Below are 23,700 nucleotides of genomic sequence, written 5' to 3'. Positions count from 1 at the left end.
TCCAAATTTGATGGTTGTTTGATGGTGCTTGTTTGATGGTGAATGTTTAAAGGAAAACAAACCCTATCTCTCAAAATTTTCAAAGGAGGTTGCTGCTAGGGTTTTGTATTTGGCTATTTTTCTACCAAGTATTCCCTCACCTCATCACTCCATTATTTCATATTTTCCTCGCTTTCCCCTTTTCCCCAAATTCACATACCCCTAATTCACTAATCCCCTAATCCCCAATCTCAAGTTCCCTTTCCGAAATTCCAAATGCACCAAACCATAGTTTCATACTTTAAACTTCCAAACTACAATCTAATTCCATGATCCCTTAACTAACCCTACCCCAACAGTCCCTAACTCCCTATTTCCCTAAATTGCCCCTCCACAATCCCTCATTTCACTGTTTGCCCTTGGTGGCGGAGGTCAAACACATCATCAAAGACAGTTCAAGACAGTTTAACATATCAGCACCTACTTCCCCAAGGTTTTTTATCTACTAGCAGACATGGCATCTGCTCCTTCATATGATTATGAAGAGGAGACCCACAGTGATTCACCCACAGAGGTACATGCACCCAGGAGGCCTCATAGAGGTGGCAAACACATTAGAGAAGAACCAACCACTCTTGCTGAATTACAGGCTTGCCCTCTTGCCATATTTTGTTTCCAACATCAGTCATGTTATGAATTTTGTGAGAAGGTTTCTAGCATTCAGTTTCATCATGAGTTGGCTCGTTTGTTTGTACTGCATTTACATGGTGATCAAGCCACTCTAGCTGGTGTCACTTTCACATTAACACCAGAATCCATTTCACTAGCAACCGGTATTCCTAACATTGGAGAGCAATGGAACAAGAGGCATAAAATTGATCAGTAGAATTATCAACCGTACATCAAGCCCGACTTTTTGAGACAGCTCAAGAGAGTGTTTCCTTTTCGGTACCTCAAAGATAAATATGCTCCCTTAACGAAACTGATCATGAAGTATTTCAGCTGTGAGGGCCGGTTCTCCCGTTTATATGCTTGTCATGTGAGGCTGCTGATGCATTTTACCTAGGTATGGATGATGAACATCCCTTACTTCATGTGCCGAAACATAGAGAAGATGACCACCCTAGTGCAGCACAAAACTCCTCAGCAGCATTTCAACAGTATTTACCATTTTTCTCTCATCAAAATTGTGGTCATTCATCAGCTTGGCTTACAGGGCATCACTTGGGAGGACTTCATCTCTCGTGAGTTTTTCAAAGCTCAACAGGGACCTTCAGAGACTTGGAATGAGACAGGTGGACCTTCTTATCAGCATGAGGGCCATGAGACACAGACCGCTAGTGTGCTGATGTTTATCACCTATCAGAAGGGCACTAGACGGTTGTTTGCAGCAACAAAGTGAGTGTCATCTCCACCCGAGGTGGAAGGGGCCTCGCTTCCATCAACAGCACAACAGGTTCAAGACCGAGGCAAGAGGCCACTACAGGAGGAAGGACCATCAGGTGAGCGGGAGACTGATTTCATTCTCATTGAGGGTGATGATGCTGATATGGGCCCGCAAAGCACCAATCTTAGAGAAATCATTCAGGAGTAGCAGGCGGACATTGATGCGTTGTCTACTAACTTGGATAGAGCCCAATGGGCAATACAATACCTGGAATAAATGAATAAGTAGCTGGAGGACCAGAAGGTGATTATGGAGTTGCAGAACATTCAGGAGAATTACCAAGCTACCCAAAGGAGGAGGGTGGTGTTCACTTCACTTGAGTAGGAGATTAATGCCGATAGGTAGTCATGGCTTGGAAGAGTCAATATTCACTTGGAGAGGAATCTAGAGAAGGCCAACAAGAAGAAAAACTTGTTGAGACACATGGCTATTCATTACATGGCAAGGAACAAAGTTTGCAAAGCGAGAATCAAGAATTTGAAAGCAAAATTGAGGAAAAAGAGGCAAAAGGAGCATGATCGACTTCAGATATTGGCTGAGGCTTCCTTAGCCCATCATAGCTCTTGTTAGAGAAGACTCATCCCAAATTTCAAAAAATTTGGAGCAATTTTTGCATTTTGGAATTTTTTTGGCACAAAAAACAGGTTTTTCTGCCCTATGTGCCACGCCACATGGCGCTTGCCTTTTCCAGGAGCCTCCAAATCAAAAAAACTCAACATTTTTGGATTTGGCATGAAAAATTACACTTGCCTATCTATGGCATAGAAATTTGGGTAGGTTTTGAGCCCTCAAAAAGGTCAAAAACACTCAAAAAATGACCTCACTGCCCCTATTTTGACACAGAGGAAGAAGTGTTGGGAGAACTGATTTTTGGAGGGGCAAATGGAGGCCAAATTGAAAACTTCCACTTGGGTTGGAAAGTAGACAGGCAGCAATTTCCAACAAGAACACTTGGAGCTAATTTTGACATTGGGAAGGCCTCAAAAAGTTGGTCCAAACAGGCACTACGCATAGAGAATCAGGTGCAACGCATAGAGGAAAAATTGCCAGTTTGACCAAGTTTTGCTCTGTTTTTCGCCCAACTTTGCCTAGTTTGACTTTTTTACTTTCCTAATGGAAAATTTGTGATGTAATTTGATGTATATTGATGGATCATGATGTAAATATGTTAGATTTTCACTTGTAGAGGTAGATTCATCAGTTTAAAGGTTGTTTGAAACTGAATGAATCAGTTCCCTTGTTTCTAGAGGCATGTTGTTATGTTGCCTAATTTCCAGTTCTCAGTTTGGAATTAGTTGAAATAGCTCCTAAACATGTGTGCTCGACCCCTAGAGGAAAGGATGAGCTATGTTTGTCTATATTATGTTGTTTTTCAGTCATTAGCATGGTTGGACTCTTGAGAAAGCCTTGAGCTTCATTGTACATTCATATTAGCGTTTTGGCTAAGGAATTGAGACCAAGATTTGCAGCACTCTTTCAGATTCATGTGGCAATTTGTCTTGGTACAATGCTTTTCTTTGTAATTGTGAACTTTCTTATATGTCATGTATTCCATTCTCTATCTTGTTTCTTATGAACTAAACAAACAAGAGTGTAAGTAGAATCCATTGAAATTGCAGTGCTCTACTTGAAGTTTGCTTTAGTTTCTTGATGTTTTCAGCTGTTTGGGGAGGATCCATGATTGCTCTTGCCCTCTTCAACACCTCACCTGTCTATTCCTTCCATCTCATTCAATTTTAAGTTCCCAAAACAATTGCCTACCTTGCCCCATTGAGATCTCTGCAGAACTGAGCCTCAATCCCCGCACCCAAAATCTGCCTTTCCATCTGAGCCAACAAAAACATCATTTTGTTCAATCAAACTTTTTCACACATATACCTAGCCTAAGATCAGTAGTTATATCAGTCATATCAAGCCTTTAGTGATCATATTTTGTTGAGATTCACCCAGAGAGAGCCCTCTCCTGACCTGGTAGGGCTAACTACCAGGCTGAGCGTCGTTTGATGTTGGCCCTGGATCCTACCTTTTTAGCCTAAGGTAAATCTAGGCACTAACAGGATCCTTGAAACCGATGGATAGAATGGTGTCTTTATACCATTGGGCTATAGAGTCAATAGAAGGGCAACAAAACTGGATCAACTCACTAAAGTGAATGTTCAAAGGGCAAGCTAGCAGAGTAAAGAACAAGGCTTTGGAACAAGGGAATGAAATGGTTTTAATTAATGTGAGAGAGCAATTAAGGGTTCTCAGGCTAAAACATAAATGAGGAATAGAGGGTAATCGAAAGCAAAGGGCAATTAAGAATCCTTTGATTTGGATTAGCAAGAAACAACCTAAACTAAGGAGCAATCAAGAATCCCTTAACTTAGATTTCAGTAGAAAACATTTATATGCATAACTGATAAAACAAAGTGTAACTAAACAAATTCTGAGATATTATTCCAGTTATAGCATTTAGATTCAGAAATACATTAAATATTGTGGAAAAATTTTAAGAAAGATAAGGATAACATAAGAAAATACTTGTCTGCACTTCCCTCAACACATGAATCCTGTGAAATATCATGTCTTTATTCATCAATCCAGCTTGCTAGCTTAGACAATGATACAATAGTTTTACAGTCTTTTTGATCAAAATTCTATAGAAACGTCTAAGAATCCACACCACATACTTCGAATTGTGAAGTATTTATACAAAAATTATTACAAAATATCTCAAACTTACTTGAGATTTAATCTAGGAAACAAAAATATCTTCTTGCAAGAAGATAGAGACATCTATTGAACTGCTTCATGTTGTCCCAATTATTTTGGTACTGCTGGCCTTTATGGTTTGGTTTTAGTCCTTTATGCTCTTTGCTGTTTGAACTTTCATGCCAGAATCTTCATTTACTTTTGGCTTTCATCTGATACACTTTGACGCTAATACTCTTTAACTCTGTTGACCTGTCTTCATCTTTTCACCTAGCTGTTTTACTTTTACCTTTTTACTGCATTTTTCTTATAGTGAATTAGTGAATTTCTCCCACATTTCAAAATTAGGCAATCGGATTTTTAACATCCTTCTTTATATCTCATCTGCCTCGGTGTACTTGGAAAAAGTAGGATTATTAATAAGCAAGTTTTTTACCACATGTTTGAGGTAAAACAAGTTTTCAAAGGTCTGGTATAGTACTTTGCCTGTTGGCAATGCCTTCATTGAAGATGTGCTCACTTGGTCTTTTGTTAGCCGTCTGAGTTTGCTGTTGTAATCTTGTTGTGTCATGAGCTTGTCATTTATGACTAAGGAACCGGGTAACCCTTTCTCTCTCAAAATTTGAAACTTAGCCATGAATCTATCAACGGCTACCTTCATATTCTAACATTTGTCCTCCAAGTTTAACATCAAGTTTCTCTTGGAAAGGACCTTCCTCACTTACAAAATTGTTTCTGTTATCTCTTCAATTTCCAATTCCTGAAGCTCATATTTGTTTTTAATGTTAAGGAATTGGATGATGCTGGTGGAATCTTCAGGCATCTCTCCCAATTCCTCTTTCACCTTTTGGATGGCTTCTGTAGCTATCTTTATTAGATCTATCTACTAAAACATTACCTGATAGATGGCAAAATATCATTGACAGAGTCAATGATATTGTCCCATAGAAGCTTCTGAGCTTGTCCAAGAGGTTCTTTTAGTGTTAGGTCCTTCTCCATGGCTTTTATTCTTTTATTCATTCTAGCAGCCTTTTGCACTTCTTCCTTGTGCATGATTTTGGCAAGCTTGTAATCAGTTTCCAAGCTTGTCACCTTTTCTTTCAACTTATTAATTTTTGTAGCCTGTATGGACATTTCCTCCATAGCTCTAACCAACTTTGTTTCTTCATCTGATGCACCTGTTGCTGATGTAGACTGTGTTGAAACCTGTTCTGTTGTGGCCATAGGAGTTGTGGGAGCTAATGAGGTAGCCAATGTGGAAGGAACAACTGTTGAGACTGTTGGGATGACATTCACTGAGGTTGTGGCACTGTCAGTCTGCTTCAATTGGATTAATGTGTCCAATTCCTTCTCTATTTCCCTTAACTAATCATTGACTTTGAGGACTAGGTCCATCAACTCTTCATGTCTAGTTTGGTTTTCCAAGATTTTCGATGTCTAGGGATGTTGCAGCTGAGGCATCTTAAATTGTTCTTTAAGTGCTACAATGTCATCATTCTTTTTCTTAATTAGTTGCTTAGTGGCTTTGATATTTTTGGGATCATGTCCCAATTCAATCACTAAGTCTTCCAAAGACTTAATTTTGGTGTCTTTGGCCTGTGAGGAGGCCTTCTCTAACTGATATTGAGCTGAGATATTGGTCAAAGAATTTTGCAGTTGATGGGCTGCTATGGCTTTACCTATAAGGGTGGAGTAAATCATTTCTCTAGTCTGTTTTTGGAATTTAATTTGGTATATGGGATTAATATCCCTTGCCAATACATCAAAATCAATCTTCTTATAATCTGGTGATGTCCTTGGTGGTTGCAGAGTTGGCTTTATGAAAGACATTTTCATTTTTCCTTCCTTGATGTCAAAAGCTGACATCAACCTGGTTTGATTTGTAGGTGTGAGCTTCAAATACTATGCATAAGATTGGGCCTTCAGTTTCTCATTTCTCATTTTAATTTCTTTATACCTGTATTTAATGTCTTTGTCGTTATCAACAGGCCTACTGAATGAGGAGACTTCTACACTGAGCTGCCTTTCCAACATTTGAGTCTGTGATGTGGATGGCTCTTGAGTTTCTCGAAATGGAGCTGTGCGCTTGCTCATGTCAAACTCAGTATTAGTAACCTCTATTATCACCCAGGTTGTTCCCTTTGACTCCCAAGGGAATACGGCCGGGGTAACCACTAACAAATCTTTGGATTACAGTTTCTAGCCCAAGTGTAATCAGAGAGGGCTCTCTCTTTAAGGTTTGTCTCTGTTTTGTGAAGATTTTAGGCTAGTTATGAGTTCAGGGTTTGTTTTTATATTTTGGTTGAGTGATTTCTTTCAGTGCTTAAGGTGGAAATCTTTAGACAATATTAGTCCATTGGGCAATGGAGTCTGTGGCTACAGGTTGTTTGAGAGGTAGGTTGGGATTGCTGAAACTGCAGGGCCATTTGAATATCTCATGAAACAAACTTGAAATTATGAGGATGAAGTGTGCTTAACCAGTGAAAAGCAATTAAGAATTTTCCACTAAGTTGGGGTGTGAGAAAGAGATATATTGTAAAGGAGCAGATTTGAATTCCTAAACAATAATCACTGTGAAAGATATAGTGTAGAGGTGCAGCAATTAAGAATTACACCTTTGTAACCATAACTGAAGAAAACATTTATAATAGCACAGATTGAATTCAGGGTATTCTATGAATAAATCCTAGAATTAGTCTTTTTCTCTGCCATTAACTGTGAAATATAGGACATGGATGAGTTATGACGAAATAATAAAAGAACATAAAGAAAGTTTAAAGGAAACTTATTGAGCCATGAAAACACGCAGGAATCCTGTAGCATTCAGCAGTCACGTTACAACGCCTCAGACAACACAAACTTTGGAAATTCCATCAGCCTTTGTATTAAACTCTGAAAATTTACAGCATAAGAACTCTAGAAGAGAAATCAACAACTCCCTTGCAAGCCTATGCGAGGGGGAATATATACAATCGGTCATGCAAAATATCTGAACCGTTGAGTCATCTGAGAAATAAATACGTTTACCAACTTTACAAAATAGCAGATAAAGAAGTTATTGCTGCTATGAATACAAAATGAATGCTCTTTAATACTGTCAGAAGACTTTTTTGACTTTTGGAGGCCACTAAGTCGGTTTAGCGTTCTGAATAAATGCTGAATGATGTGTCTTTATGCTCTGTCATCCTGTAGCTTTCTCGGCCCTGTCATTTGCAGCTGTCAGTATTGCTTTGGTGGCCGAATCTCTCTGCTGAGTTGGATCAGTCCACTATTCTATAATCATAATGTGTGCATCACTTTTTCTGAAGGTGATGACTTATGTTTTTTGATGAAAAAACTTGATGAAAGGCTTATGATTACAATATCATCTGTATCATTTTGGTCCACCATTCCTGTGTGGACAGTTGATGTCTCAAAATTTCATCCAGGGTCTCATCTGCCTCTGTATATTTGTAGAAGTTTGGAGGCACTTCAAACAAATGTTTGATCTCATTCATAATAAAAAATAAATTCTCTACTCTATCATAGAGATTTTGCCCAGATGCTGGCCCTGTTTCTTCTGAAGTACTTGGTGTTACAGTGATATGATTTGAAGCAAATGTGTTGACCCTCTTTGCATAGTTCTCATGCGAAAGTAGCCTACCTGTGCTATTCAGTAAGCCAGGAAGACCTCTGCCTTGTAGTACTGCAAATTTGTCCATGAACCTGTTCACTTCTATCTGCATGTCCTGGCTTCTTCTTTCCAGTGTTTGTACCAGGCTTCTTAATGTAAGGACCCTCTTTATCAGCGAAATGGTTTCAGTTCTGTTGGGAATTCCCATTGCTGCCAGCTGAGGACCTGTACGGTTGTTGAGCACATTAATCATTCTATTGGCTACCTCAGGCATGTTGCCTAGAGATGCCCTTGATCTCTGGACTTCTCTGTGTGCTTTTCCTATGAGCTCTATTTGCTCATGAATGGTCTCAATATATTGCCACTGATCTGTGATTGATTGGCCAATGTTGGCCCATAAAACTGTCTTAACCTCACCACCACTTTGTCAAGGGTGAGCTCCTTCTCCAGCTCCTTTATCTTCTCCTTAAGGGCTTTTATTTCCCTTCCTTCTTCTGCTACATTCTGCTTGGATTTGTCATATCTTTCATTGAGCTTAGCTAGACTCTCCCTGGCCTCATTTAGTTCTGCCATTTGGGCTTCTAAGGTCTGAATTTCATTCTTGAGATTCTGCATATCCAGGTTTGGAGCCTGCTCTGTTGTTGGTGCAGTTGATGATGTAGATGGTGCTATCTGTTCAGTAGGAGGAGCAGTAGTCTGAGGAGGTTCCTCTAGATTGATTATTTCTGGAGGGGGCTGAGAAGTTTGGCCTCCTTCCTTCTGTTGTAGTGCTGCCTGCAGTGCAGCCTCTGATTCTCCCAATTTTTCTTGTGTCTGGATCAGCTGTTTATATAATGATACCAGCATAGCTGCTGCATCTTGATCATGCCTCAGCTGGGCAACTTCTTCAGTTTGTGGGTGAATGGTTGCTGGGATCTTAATCATTTTCTTCAATGCTGCCATATCTGCATCCCTCAATTTCAACAGTGCTTGTACGGCCTTGATGTCCTTGGGATCATGCCCAAGTTCTATGATGATATCCTCCAATGCTTTGATTCGGTTGTCTTTTGCCTGGGAGGATGCTCTCTCCAACTCAAGTTGGGTAGTTGTGTTGTTTAGGCTATTTTCCAGCCTGTAGTTCACTAATGTTTTGTCTGCCAAGGAGGCATACACCATCTCACCCGTTTGCTTGTGCAATTCAATCTGATCCATCGAGTGGATGTCCTTCTTGGCAAGGACCTCAAGATTGGTCCTTAAGTAGTCTGCAGGTGACTGTGGCTGCAACGCGGTTGGCATAAAGTGGCTCATGATCATTTTGCCCTCCTAGACATCATATGCAGACATTAATCTCTGCTGGTTAGTGGGAGCCATCTTTAAAAAATGATTGTACAACTGTATTCTTATTGGCTCATTCCTCTTCTTTATATCAATAAACTGTTGTTCGATGCCTAGTTCACCTCCCCTTTGCTGGCTTGAGGAGCTGACTTATCCTCCCACTGTCCTTTCTTGTTCCTGCTGGAAGGAACTTGCCGAGGCTTCCATGCTTGGTGGGCCCATGCCCAAAGATTGCCCTATAGGCATTTCTTCTTCTGAGAGGGGATTTAACCTTTGTCTTTTCTCCCCTTGAGTTGTGGAGGTAGTGAGGGGAGTCTCCAGCTCTCTGTCCCTCTTTCTATTTATGTCTTCTTTTTGTGGGGTTTGGAGGACTGAGGCCTCCACTGTTGTCTCCTGCCTAGGAGGCAGAGTGTCCTGAGCCTACTGCCTGGTGGACATTGGGGCCTCTGATGTATGCTCTTGTTGCACCGGCTGCTCTTTTCCTTGCTGCCCCCTTGTTGCTGTTGTACCTGTTGCTGTTGCTACACTTTTCCTTGCTGCCCCCCTTGTTGCTGTTGTACCTGTTGCTGTTGCTGCACTTCCTGCTGCTGTACCTCCTCATGACATGGCTGCTCTGGCTCCATCTCTTTCTCTTTGCCTTTGCTGGAAGTTTGATCAGTAGCTTTGGCTGCTTGCTGATGTGTTGTAGAGGATGAGGCAGCTGCTCCCACTTGAGTGCCTGGAAGAGCAAATACCTGTGAACAAAGCTCTAAGTCAGCCAACTTTTGGAGATTTTTTACTGCTCTTTGACTTAGTTCTTCTTGTGTGGCAGCCTCCTCTAAGGTGCCTTTCCTCCACTTTATTTGATTTGCATATTTTTCTATGTGAGGCAAACTTAAGTGGTCATAACTGGCCAGCCTATATCTGATCCTTCTTAAACTTATGAAATGATTGGGGTCGTATGGTTTCCAAAGGAAGCTGGTCTGTAAGCCAAGGGCTTCTAGCATGCTATCTGCCTCTTGCCAGCCTTCCTCCCTTTTATTGTAAATGAAGTGGCCTAATTGGTTTCTGACTTTGAGTTGTGCTTTCTTGCCTTTGCCTGAAAAATGGAGTACATCAGCATTCCCAAATTGCCTGAAGTATTCAAGGGCAAACAATCTCATAGGCACATATTTGGGTAATCTGTATGGGGGCAACTCACACCCATATATTCTGATAACTGTGTGGTTTTGGTAATAGTACCAATCCCCAATGCTGTATACCTTAGAAAACTGAAGAATCCTCTGCATCTCATCAATTAGTCTAGGAGGAGGTGAGCTCAGAAGCAGAGACATGGCTGGGTGGATGAAAAGGTCTATAAACTCACAATAAGTGTATGGAGAACAAGATCTGTAGTGAAAAACAGAGGACCAATAGACTACTGACCTTGGATTGCCTTGTGCATCCACTCTTTTCACAACAAAAGGAAATTTCTCATGTTGATAATATAAGATTAAGTGGTAGATATAGGAGGTGTATCTGAACACCCTTTCTCTTGACAAGTTCATCAATTGCTCATGTATTTTATCGGATATGTAAGTGGCATAGTCATAACAGATTGGGGACTTGCTAGGGGAAAACATGATCATCATCACCAGCATAGTTTCATCAACAAACTCAATTGAATTATAGCCCAATATGGGACTAATCATGTCTACAAGGTCTCTACCTAATTGGTTGAGGTATACATGAGAAATGGGAGGATACTTCACGGTGTCAGAGTCAATGTACAATTGATTCAACTTGGTGACCTGAGCATCTGTCAGTTTAGCTCCTTGCTTTATCAGATCTATCAATGATAAAGGAACTAATTTCTTATCAGTATTGAAGTGTAGCATCTCTATGATGGCGTCAGGGGTGACATAAAAAACAACTGAGCCTGAAGGGTCAAGCACAGCCCTCTGAGTGGGGTCATAGCAGTCAGCACATCGGTGGATTAGGTCAGGAAACTGGTTGACCTGAGGGAGCTTGAAGATTGGGAGGAAAGAGTCCCAAATGCCCAATACATCCGTTCCACTCTCATTCTTAATCTTCAATTCATTTATCAAGTGGATGTGGTACTTGCTATGCATTAGAATTTCCTCTGATATTTGATAATCTAGGTCTGCTAATGGTTTCCACTCCAATTCTCTTTGAGGGGCATTTAATGGAGCAATATTCAAGGCCACAGGTGCTATCGGTGCATCCATGGTTACTTTAGGACTCTGTTTGTATGTGAACTGGTGTTACTGAACAGAGCGACACAGAGGAGTATTTTTTGGACCAGAGAAGTGACTTACTGAGAAACAGAGGGTAGAATGGCAGTGGCAGCAATTGAAACAGTGCACAAAGCACTGCTAGAGTAAATGCTTGGCCTTAAAAACTCTCTTCACGGTGAATTATAGCAGCTTGGGTTTTAAGTCCCCGAATGCGCGGACAGATTGCAGGTTTGGTGAAAACTTGGATAAACAAGGCTCTGCAGGTGAATTTCGATTCAACAGTTGAAAATGGAGGCTAAACACCGGGATTTGCTGGTAAATGCTGTGTTTTTTCACTCTTTTAAACTATCTTTGGAGATTTATGGACAAAACCAGGCGCAGGAGGAATAATTCGGATAAATACCTCGTGAATTGCCGGCAATGGTGACAAATGCAGGTGGATTTGGCGCGCCAACGGTCTTCAGGTCGATTCTTGCAGGTTGGCAACAGATTGGTCGTAAAATACATGCAGAGGTGAGCAACAGTTGTTTTTTGCAAAAGTGAAAAAAATGACAATTTTAGGCAAAAATATGGACTTTTGGGTTATTTGGCGCTTTTTTTGGATGACGTCAGCATGATGTCATCAGGTGGGGTCAAGGTCGGATGACATCAGCATGACGTCATTGGCTGGCGTGGCGGCCTGTGAGTGGTCCACAGGGGTGGTGAGGTGGCGGGCAGGTTGGAGCAGTGGCGGACGGGGGCGCTGCCGTGGAGGTGATGTAGCAATGACGTGGGCCTGACGTGGTAGTGACGTTGGCATGGCGGGTTCACACAAAACCAGAAACCGTAAGCGGTATGATATCACACCGCTCTTTATATGGAAGCGGGATTGTCAGAGGGCGGCCCGATACAATTTGGGGGTGACGCGTGGCAGAGGCCTGACGTCACCCTCTGACAAATTTCAGAAGCTAACTTACGGACGTCGGGCCCGACCCGATATGCATGTGGGCCATTCGATGAAAAGAGCCAGATCTGACGGTCAACAGATCGCCAAGATGCCAGGACAATACGGAAGGGGGCGGGGAATAAAATAATATTTTCTTTGGAATACGCGCCCGGGGGGGACCTTTGGAGTTTGGCGAATTTATATGGTTTCTCACTGTATTTTTATGAAAATATGTATTGCGCCCATACTTTGGGTAAGACGGAAAAGTGGGTTTTTTATGTATTTTTGTGAATATAGCGGGTTAGGGGTGAAAATGGGTTTTTTTACAAGGTTCTTTTGCAAATGAAAGGTTAAATGGTTTAAATGACTTCTGAAGGGGGAAGAGGGGTAGGGTTTGGGTTCTTAAACTGACCAGATGTCACTTTAATCCCTGACTGTGAACATATGGCTATAATGCCAAAGGGGAAGGAATATTTATAGAATGCTTGGGGTTTATACACCATAGTGTTTATAATAGTGAGGGAAAAGGGGAACATAGGGGATTTAGATAATAAGAAGCTAGGGGTTAATATGAATGGGAGAAGTGAATGAGAAGGGATAACACTGAGTTTTGTATGGAATTAACTTAGTTTAGGAAGTAGATCAAAATGAAAAGAATTTTAGACAAGAAATGTGGCTCTTAAAGAACCAAGAACCAACACAAGACCTTGACTTCTTTCATGAACACAACTGGTGTAGGGGTGTTAGCAATGAATGTGGAGGGGGAAAATGGGAAGTTAGACATGCTCCATTGTGTTGCTGCAAAATGATAGAGAAGAGGAGCTTTTCTATCCATTGATGCTTCCTTTATGTTAGACCAGCAAGATTCAGTTGAAATGAATGACATTTCTGCAACCCCATCTACTTGTCTAGCATTTTTTGTTTCTTCATGGACGGTGCACTTAGACTTGCAGACCCTTATGTGCCATTTCTTTTCTTTTGGATTTTTCTTTTGATTTTCTATCTAAGGCTACCCTTATTGCTTCCAAGGTCCCAGATTAACCAGTTGGGAACCTTAATTCTCTACCTAACTACTGGTCTGCCAAGATTAAACGTTTGGACAGACTTCTTTCTCTATTCTACAACAGAAAATTGAAACATGGCATGATCTAGATTAGGCTGTTGGACCATCTATCCAAAATTGAGTCAACATCAAGCTTATGTACACACCTTGTCTTCTCATGGAAATATGGGATCTTTGAATCACCAAAGCAGAGCATATTTGGAACTTTTATTTGCCAATCATGAAATATGAATCCTATTGGTATAGGTAGCTAACAGTGGCTCCACATGGGGATGGTTTTTCCATTTGAAAGACCAAGAACAGTAGGTCAGAATGCCTTGGTCCATGAGTTCTCTTACCAAACTTGGAGTCTCTCTTTGAAATCTCAAAATTGTGCTCTTCCCCTCTTGGTGCATCTCTGAACTTATTTTCCTTTTGCTGATAATTCACAAAACTCGAAAAACTGCGTTCTTTTACATGTTAACAGAAAGTAATATATACACCTGAAAGAAAGTAATATATACACCTGAGTATGTACAAGGGAGAATTAGGCTACACTCATGGATAGTAGTCAAAATAGTGCTTCAACATCCTGCCATTCACAGGACCTTCATCCAAATCAGTTTTATCAAGATTCCTAAGGAAGTAAGTATTATTTCCTTGCACTGCTTGAACAGCAAATGGTCCTCTCCAAAGGGAATCAAATTTTCCATGTTTTCCTTTATCTTCCCTTCTTGAATCCCACTTGAGGACTTTATCACCAATGTTGAAATCTTCAGCCTTAGTCCTTCTATCAAAAGCTTTCTTTAACTTTTCTTGTAAAACTTGAACTCTGTGATAGACTTGGTCTCTAGTTTGCTGCAAACATATAATTTGATTTACCCTTCTTTGCACATCATTTGGTTCAGCCTGGCTTTCTTGAAGAAGTTTCATGACAGGGATCCCTAGTGATGAAGGAAATTTGGCTTCTAATCCATAAACTAACTCATATGGGCTAACCCCAATTGATCTCTTGGTTGTTAGTCTATCTGCCCATAGGGCATTGACAAGCTTCTTATGCCAATTCTTCTTATTTTCTTCCAACACCTTCTTTATGATGTTCACAAGGCTTTTATTTGATGATTCAGCTAGGCCATTTCCTTGGGGATAGTATGCAATAGAATGGCCCAAGGTAATGTGAAATTTGTGGCAGAAATTCACCATCTTCTTAGATCTGAAAGCAGCAACATTGTTTGTTATTATCTTATCAAGACAACCAAATCTAGAAAGGATATTTGTCTCAAGGAACTGAATGATAGTGGAATCATTTGCTTGTCTACATGGGATGGCCTCAATCCATTTGGTGAAGTAGTCTGTGGCTGTGAGGATCCATCTATGTTGGCCTGAAGATGAGGGATGAATTTCCCCAATGAAATCCAAGCCCCATTGTTGAAAAGGTCTCTCTGTAGCAATAGGCCTCAGAGGAAGTGGAAGTAACTTTCTCTTTCCCTCAAACACTTGGCATTTATGACATGAGGTAGTAAATTTCTTTACATCAGAGAAAATAGTGGGCCAATAGTAACCAGCCCTCAGTATCTTATCCACAGTGGACTTCCAATACAAGTGTCCACCACAGTCACCTGCATGAAATTCCTTCATGACATTGTTAGTCTCATTCTCAATCAAGCAGTTTAACAGTATACCCTCATGGTTTTTCCAAAGTAAATTGCCATCCATGACACAAAATATTGAAGCTTTCATTTTTAAGAACCTACATTTAGTTCTGGACAATCCTGGGGGAGCACACAGGTTTTGCAATATATAACAGATGTCGGAATACCAGGGAGATTGTTCAAAGGCTACATTGATCTTTGGAGTCGCGAGCTCCGGTTCACTGTCCAGTTGGTTGATGTCTAAAGCTTGAAAGTTTGCCTCTGTCATTAATTTGGCCAAACCTTGCCCTTTTATCAGTTTTGTAGGTTTTATTTCAATATCAAATTCCAAGATGTTGGCAATCCATTTGCCTCTTCTGCCCTCTAAGTTCTCTTGAGTAAGTATGTCTTTCACAATGGGACTTGGTACATAAGCTATAACATGGGAGTATAGGATGTAAATCCTAAAGTCTTTGATGGCTTTGACCAAAGCATAAGCTTGTTTCTCCATGATTTGATATTTCAGAGGTGCATCTCTAAGAGCTCTACTAAAGAAAGCAATGGGTTTTTCATTTCCTTGGTCATCTTTCTGTAATAAGACAGCAGCAATGGTATGCTGGGAGGCAAAGGAGAAAATGATAAATTCTCTGTCAAATTGAGGATTTGTTAAGACTGGTGTTTGGGTAAGGGCCAGCTTTATGCCTTCAAAAGCTTGATTTGCTTCTACTATCCATTTCACTTTTGAATCCTTCTTTAGCATGTTATTTAGTAATCTGATCAATTCTGCTAGGTTTGGGATAAACCTCCTTAAAAAGTTAATCTTACCTAAGAAGGCTTACAATTCTTTGATGTTTCTAGGGTGGGGCATTTGTAAGATAGCTTGTATCCTGTCTGGGTCAATTCTAATGCGATCCTTTGAAATGATGTGACCTAACAGCTTACCTTCTTCCAAACCAAACAGGGATTTATTGGGATTTAAGGAAATTCCATATTTCCTACAGGTTATGAATATTTGTCTCAAATGCTTCAAGTGTTCTTGGTCAGATTTTGAGAATCGTGTGAGGTCATCTAAATAAATGACAAGGAAGTCATGGATCTCTTTGGCAAAAGCAATATCCATTGCTCTTTGAAATGTAGCCCCTGCATTGTTTAACCCAAAAGGCATTTTGACATATTTGAAGGTTCCCCATGGGGTTGTAAATGTTGTTTTGTCCTGATCATCAGGGTGAACTAGGATCTGGTTGAAACCTGAGAATCCATCAAGTAAAGAAATTCTTGAGGCCCCCACTACTCTTTGCAAGATGTGATCCATCTTGGGTAAGGGGTAATTATCTTTCAAGGACACTTGATTCAAGTTCCTTAGATCAACACAAAGTCTTATCTCACCAGTTTTCTTTCTTGTGGGCACCAAATTTGAAATCCAGTCTGAAAACCTGATAGGTGCTATGATACCCGCTTTAAACATTTTTTGCAGCTCTTTTTCAATTGAAGGGAGAAGCATGGGATTGATCCTTCTCAATTTCTGCTTAAATGGCTTTTGATTAGGCTTGAGAGGGATAGTATGTTGGATAACAGAGGTGTCATAGGATTTTAAATCCTCATAACCCCATGCAAAGACATCTTGAAACTCTTTGAAGAGGTCAATGTATTTAGGTTTTTGATCGGGAGGTAAGGATGCAGACAATTTTATTATCTTGGGCTTTTCAACAGTTCCAATGTTGCATTCTTCAATGGTAGCATTAAGGGGCTGCATTTTTGGTTTTCTAGGGATATCATTTGAATCAAAAATGTCCTCCAATGGAGTTAGGCTTGTTGGAAGAAAATTGTCTTTCAGCTCTATGATTTCAGCCTCTGTACCAGTTATTTCTTCACAATTGATTTGTTGAATTTCTTGTATGTTGTCTTTGTTAAAAATTGTTGGATATAGCATTTGGTTAGTTGTTTTGGGTGATATTGCCTTATGGTTCTGTTCACTTAGTATTTGTGATTGACTTGCTCCCTCAGTGTCAATGTTTAGTCCTGCAAATTCTTGTTGCAAGGTCAAGAAATTATTTATTTGTGTGTCATCCTCAAACACTTGCCAGTCTTTAACATTGTTTGGGACAGAGGGTCTGTATTTTATCTCAGCTGTGAAGCAATGGCTAGGTTCGAAGGGTAGTTTACAGGTGCTTGCAAATGTGGCCAAACTATGAGCATGCAGGTTATGGGTTCTAGGAATTTTGGTAATTTGAAATTCAGTGAAGGACTTTAGTAGTTGAGCAGCAGTAGATCTATAAGATCTCAGTCTTTTGTCATTGGTGACAAAATTACCCTTTACTTGTTGGATAACTAGGTCTGAGTCTCCTAGGATTGAAACTTTTATGGCTTGTAAGGATTTTACTAGCTTGAGGCCTAGTAAGAGAGCTTCGTATTCTGCCATATTGTTGGTGCACCTGAAGTTTAACCTATAGGCTCGGCCTTCTGCATGACTGTTTTGTTTATTATGTATCCAAACCCCTGCTCCTGCCCCTAATTTGTTGACTGAACCATCGAATTCAAGAAACCAAAGGACTTCTTGGTTAAGGGAAGAATTGTCAACTGTTGTGGGAGTTAGCATCAACAACTTGGGATCTTGGGTTACATTTGGTTTTCCTTTTTGAACAGTTTTGTTTATTGATTTCTCAATCATTATTTCTTGAACAACAGCTTCTTCATTCATATGCTGATCTTGTTTGAGTGTCTGGTTTTCTTCATCATTTGTGGGACCTGCATTATCATTGAAGAGAATATAGGAGTCTATGTCAGAATGGACAACATATATGGGAAAGTTTTGAGGTTTTTCTTCACTGCTGACCATGTATTTCATAAGTGACTCTCTATATAACCTCTTGGGTTGACCAAAGACTGAGATGGTGGCATATGACATGTCTAATTATAGGGAACCTTGGAGTTTAGTCCCCCATGATCTTGATAACAGCATCCCATATTTGGGTGGGATATCAACAACTACAACGTCCATTAGAATTGTTTTATTTGGGTACTGAACAAGGGACACACATAAGTCTTTTATTAAGCCTAAACACTTAACTTGGCTGGAGTCAAATGAGAATAGGTCCTTATATGGTCTTGTAATATCTAGATTCAATCTTTCCATGACTGATTTATGCATCAAGTTGTGAGAGGCACCTGAGTCAAACATTGCATTGTGTAGTATCTTATCATGAACATGCAGGCTGACATAGAAAGGTAAGATCCCTGTAACTGCTGTCTTTCCATCAACCTCTGGACCGAAAAGCAATTCTGGGGTGTCATCCAACACATTGACATTATCTTTATTACGAGTAAGTTGAAGGGACTTCTTGATTTGTTGTCTATAAATGTCATGCTTGGCTAGTTCTGAAAGAGGAATAGCTACCTTCAATTTGCCAATTTCAGCTTCTAAGTCAAAGGGTCTTTCAGATGGGATCTTGGTGTTGTGGGTGACAGCCTTTTCCTTGTTCACTAAGTCTTCTTCTTGATTCTTTTCTTGATCTTGAGGCTTGTCCTTCTTACTCATCTCTTGAGGAGTGTTACTTGGATTAGGGTGCAAGGGTGATATAGCCATAGGCTGATGTTTTGAGGGCAATGGTTCAGTGATTTCTTGAACGGTTACTTCATTTGTAACTGAATCAGTTGTGTCATTTGGCTCTGTGACTATGGCTCTTTTGGGCTGCTGGCTATCCTTTGTTTTTTCAGGCTGTGTTACATTTATAGTTCTGCTTCTTAGCTTGTATTTCTTATGAACTTCATAAACAGCTGTGTCATATCCTTGTTTAAAGTCAAATGACTCACCTGACCTAGTTTGGAATTGTTGATTGTCATCATCCTTATGATCTTCTTGACTCAGAAAAACTTGCTGCTCATCATTCAGGCCCATCAGGTTAATGTGGGTGTTATCTGTTTGCTCATTCGAAGTGGATGCCTCAGTATAGTTTTCCTGGAAAGGAGGTCTTATGTCTGGATCAGAACTGGCCTTGCCAACGTTTGGGTTTTGATTTCTCCTAAAATTGGGATTCCTGATAGGGTTATTTTGTGGTGCTTCCCATGATGACTTTCTCTCAACTGATTCTACTCTATCACCCAATCTCTTCATACCAGTGAGTATTGCATCCAGTTTTTGATCAAAGGCTGAGGGTTCTTCTTTGAAGGTGGTTCTCTTTTCCAATCTTGCCCTGTTTCTTTTGGCAATCAGGTTGGCCTCTACTGTGACAGCAACCTTTTGGGCATCTTCAAGGGTTTCAGGGGCTCTTTCCTTCAACTGATATGCCATATCAGGGTCAAAACCATCAGGAAATTTGTACAAGGCTAAATCAGGAGGAGTTCTTAAATTCTGTGGTATTGCGTTATATACGTTGTTGAATCTTGCACAATACTCCAAAACGGTCTCTTGAGGACCTTGTTTGATTGTATCATATTCACCAAGTATGTGCAGGGGATCTTTCTTTTTCTCCCATCTGTTAGTAAAGGCTTGATAAAGCTCATCAGGAGTTGTGATGGTATTTACAGCCAGTGATCTAAACCAAGTTCTTACATCCCCTGTCAGGCTCTGAACAAATATTCTCATTCTCACACTGTCATCATCTATTTCATAGTTCTCAAAATGGCCTTGCATCCTTCTGGCATGCTGAATTGCTGTGAAAGGGCAAGTGGAGGCAAAATATGAGATCTTGGATTGGTAGTCTTGAGGTAGAGCTGCAGCATTAGCAGGCAACTGCAGGGGTGCATATCTATTAGCCATATTTGCAGGATTTATAGGATTGACAGGGATAACTGGGATAACATGAACGACTGGTACAACAGGGGTAGTGGGAACGGTAGAAACTAGAGTGTTGGTCAAGGGAATATGTGCAGTGGATGGAGGTGTGAAAGGAGGGCTTTGAGATGTGGATGGTGAACTGGGGGAATCAAGGGTAGACCGAAATAGAACCTTGATTGGAGTTGGAACAGGGTTTGGATAAGCTGTCTCAGGACTTAAATCAGCAAGAGTTTCATGTCCTTGCTACTTCCTAATGATTTTAGGGATTGTATTAGGATTTTCAAAAACAGTTGGTGGATTGGGGTCAGGATTTGACCTTGTATATCGCGGATTCTTCTTGGGAGTCAGCTTCTGAAATTGTTTTTGAGTATGTTTTTGGAATATTTTTGTGTCTACAAGGGCCAGACAAGATTTTGGAATGGCTGTGTATATCTTGAAGCTAGCATGAAGGTTGACTGAAGCAGCTTTAAGAAATATACAGAAATTAGAAAATCCTGAGGAGCTCCCCAGTGGAGTCGCCAGTTATGTTATCACCCAGGTTGTTCCCTTTGACTCCCAAGGGAATACGGCCGGGGTAACAACTAACCAATCTTTGGATTACAGTTTCTAGCCCAACTGTAATCAGAGAGGGCTCTCTCTTTAAGGTTTGTCTCTGTTTTGTGAAGATTTTAGGCTAGTTATGAGTTCAGGGTTTGTTTTTATATTTTGGTTGAGTGATGTCTTTCAGTGCTTAAGGTGGAAATCTTTAGACAGTATTAGTCCATTGGGCAATGGAGTCTGTGGCTACAGGTTGTTTGAGAGGTAGGTTGGGATTGCTGAAACTGCAGGGCCATTTGAATATCTCATGAAACAAACTTGAAATTATGAGGATGAAGTGTTCTTAACCAGTGAAAAGCAATTAAGAATTTTCCACTAAACTGGGGTGTGAGAAAGAGATATATTGTAAAGGAGCAGATTTGAATTCCTAAACAATAATCACTGTGAAAGATATAGTGTAGAGGTGCAGCAATTAAGAATTACACCTTTGTAACCATAACTGAAGAAAACATTTATAATAGCATAGATTGAATTCAAGGTATTCTATGAATAAATCCTAGAATTAGTCTTTTTCTCTGCCATTAACTGTGAAATATAGGACATGGATGAGTTATGACGAAATAATAAAAGAACATAAAGAAAGTTTAAAGGAAACTTATTGAGCCATAAAAACACGCAGGAATCTTGTAGCATTCAGCAGTCACGTTACAACGCCTCAGACAACAAAAACTTTGGAAATTCCATCAGCCTTTGTATTAAACTCTGAAAATTTACAGCATAAGAACTCTAGAAGAGAAATCAACAACTCCATTGCAAGCCTATGCGAGGGGGAATATATACAATCGGTCATGCAAAATATCTGAACCGTTGAGTCATATGAGAAATAAATACGTTTACCAACTTTACAAAATAGCAGATAAAGAAGTTATTGCTGCTATGAATACAAAATGAATGCTCTTTAATACTGTCAGAAGACTTTTTGACCTTTGGAGGCCACTGAGTCAGTTTAGCGTTCTGAATAAATGCTGAATGATGTGTCTTTATGCTCTGTCATCCTGTAGCTTTCTCGGCCCTGTCATTTGCAGCTGTCAGTATTGCTTTGGTGGCCAAATCTCTCTGCTGAGTTGGCTCAGTCCACTATTCTATAATCATACTGTGTGCATCACTTTTTCTGAAGGTGATGACTTATGTTTTTTGATGAAAAAACTTGATGAAAGGCTTATGATTACAATATCATCTGTATCATTTTGGTCCACCATTCCTGTGTGGGCAGTTGATGTCTCAAAATTGCATCCAGGGTCTCATCTGCCTCTGTATATTTGTAGAAGTTTGGAGGCACTTCAAACAAATGCTTGATCTCATTCATAATAAAAAATAAATTCTCTACTCTATCATAGAGATTTTGCCCAGATGCTGGCCCTGTTTCTTCTGAAGTACTTGGTGTTACAGTGATCTGATTTGAAGCAAATGTGTTGACCCTCTTTGCATAGTTCTCATGTGAAAGTAGCCTACCTGCGCTGTTCAGTAAGCCAGGAAGACCTCTACCTTGTAGTACTGCAAATTTGTCCATGAACCTGTTCACTTCTGTCTGCATGTCCTGGCTTCTTCTTTCCAGTGTTTGTACCAGGCTTCTTAATGTAAGGACCCTCTTTATCAGCAAAATGGTTTCATTTCTATTGGGAATTCCCATTGCTGCCAGCTGAGGACCTGTACGGTTGTTGAGCACATTAATCATTCTATTGGCTACCTCAGGCATGTTGCCTAGAGATGCCCTTGATCTCTGGACTTCTCTGTGTGCTTTTCCTATGAGCTCTATTTGCTCATGAATGGTCTCAATATATTGCCACTGATATGTGATTGATTGGCCAATGTTGGCCCATAAAACTGTCTTAAGCTCAGCCACCACTTTGTCAAGGGTGAGCTCCTTCTCTAGCTCCTTTATCTTCTCCTTAAGGGCTTTTATTTCCCTTCCTTTTTCTGCTACATTCTGCTTGGATTTGTCATATCTTTCATTGAGCTTAGCTAGACTCTCCCTGGCCTCATTTAGTTCTGCCATTTGGGCTTCTAAGGCCTGAATTTCATTCTTGAGATTCTGCATATCTAGGCTTGGAGCCTGCTCTGTTGTTGGTGCAGTTGCTGATGTAGATGGTGCTGTCTGTTCAGTAGGAGGAGCAGTAGTCTGAGGAGGTTCCTCTAGATTGATTATTTCTGGAGGGGGCTGAGAAGTTTGGCCTCCTTCCTTCTGTTGTAGTGTTGCCTGCAGTGCAGCCTCTGATTCTCCCAATTTTTCTTGTGTCTGGATCAACGGTTTATATAATGATACCAACATAGCTGCTGCATCTTGATCATGCCTCAGCTGGGCAACTTCTTCAGTTTGTGGGTGAATGGTTGCTGGGATCTTAATCATTTTCTTCAATGCTGCCATATCTGCATCCCTCAATTTCAACAGTGCTTGTACGGCCTTGATGTCCTTGGGATCATGCCCAAGTTCTATGATGATATCCTCCAATGCTTTGATTCGGTTGTCTTTTGCCTGGGAGGATGCTCTCTCCAACTCAAGTTGGGAAGTTGTGTTGTTTAGACCATTTTCCAGCCTGTAGTTCACTAATGTTTTGTCTGCCAAGGAGGCATACACCATCTCACCCATTTGCTTGTGCAATTCAATCTGATCCATCGGGTGGATGTCCTTGGCAAGGACCTCAAGATTGGTCCTTAAGTAGTCTGCAGGTGACTGTGGCTGCAACGCGGTTGGCATAAAGTGGCTCATGATCATTTTGCCCTCCTGGACATCATATGCAGACATTAATCTCTGCTGGTTAGTGGGAGCCATCTTTAACAAATGATTGTACAGCTGTATTCTTATTGGCTCATTCCTCTTCTTTATATCAATAAACTGTTGTTTGATGCCTAGTTCACCTCCCCTTTGCTGGCTTGAGGAGCTGACTTCTCCTCCCACTGTCCTTTCTTGTTCCTGCTGGAAGGAACTTGCCGAGGCTTCCATGCTTGGTGGGCCCATGCCCAAAGATTTCCCTATAGGCATTTCTTCTTCTGAGAGGGGATTTAACCTTTGTCTTTTCTCCCCTTGAGTTGTGGAGGTAGTGAGGGGAGTCTCCAGCTCTCTGTCCCTCTTTCTATTTATGTCTTCTTTTTGTGGGGTTTGGAGGACTAAGGCCTCCACTGTTGTCTCCTGCCTAGGAGGCAGAGTGTCCTGACCCTGCTGCCCAGTGGACATTGGGGCCTCTGATATATGCTCTTGTTGCACTGGCTGCTCTTTTCCTTGCTGCCCCCCTTGTTGCTGTTGTACCTGTTGCTGTTGCTGCACTTTTCCTTACTGCCCCCCTTGTTGCTGTTGTACCTGTTGCTGTTGCTGCACTTCCTGCTGCTGTACCTCCTCATGAGGTGGCTGCTCTGGCTCCATCTCTTTCTCTTTGCCTTTGCTGGAAGTTTGATCAGTAGCTTTGGCTGCTTGCTGATGTGTTGTAGAGAATGAGGCAGCTGCTCCCACTTGAGTGCCTAGAAGAGCAAATA

This window comes from Pinus tabuliformis, chromosome 6 (assembly GCF_031772625.1).
Source record: "Pinus tabuliformis cultivar Carrire ecotype Pingquan chromosome 6, CPIR1, whole genome shotgun sequence".
NCBI classification, from domain to species: Eukaryota; Viridiplantae; Streptophyta; class Pinopsida; order Pinales; family Pinaceae; genus Pinus; species Pinus tabuliformis.
The sequence above is the reverse complement of the archived record's forward strand: the minus strand, read 5'-3'. Positions refer to the sequence as shown.